Consider the following 624-nt stretch of genomic DNA (forward strand, 5'->3'; position numbering starts at 1 on the left):
GAATTTCTAAAGATTGCAACTTACCATAAGGGCGTTGATGTTCAATCTTTACCTGAAGACATGTTAAGCATTGCTCAACATGCTTAGCTATATCCTTCTTCATTCCTGGCCACCAATAATGTTGCTTCAAATCCCGATACATTTTATTTGTACCTGGATGAATTGCAAAACGTGACTTATGAGCCTCACCCAAAATACGTTTTCTGAGATCACCATAGCATGGTACCCAAATTCTGTTCTGGAACTTCCAAAACTCTCTTTCATCTTTCACAAATTCATATATCAATCCACCTATTCTTTCTTGTTTAATCTTATCTTCCTTCATTGCCTCATGTTGAAATTCTCGCAATTCTTCCTGAATACTAGGTAGCAATTCAACTCGTAAAGCTATAGCTTTGATGGTTTCACTTTTCTCTTGTCGACTTAATGCATCGGATACTACGTTTGCCTTTCCTGGATGATACAAAATTTCACAATCATATTCACTTACCAATTCCAACCATCTTCTCTGACGCATATTCAGATCCTTCTGATGGAACAGATGTTGCAAGCTCTTATGATCTGTGAAGATTTGGCATTTCGTTCCATACAAATAATGCCTCCATATCTTCAAAGCAAACACTA

Source organism: Cynara cardunculus, assembly GCF_001531365.2.
Source record: "Cynara cardunculus var. scolymus isolate 2C chromosome LG 17, CcrdV1, whole genome shotgun sequence".
NCBI lineage: Eukaryota > Viridiplantae > Streptophyta > Magnoliopsida > Asterales > Asteraceae > Cynara > Cynara cardunculus.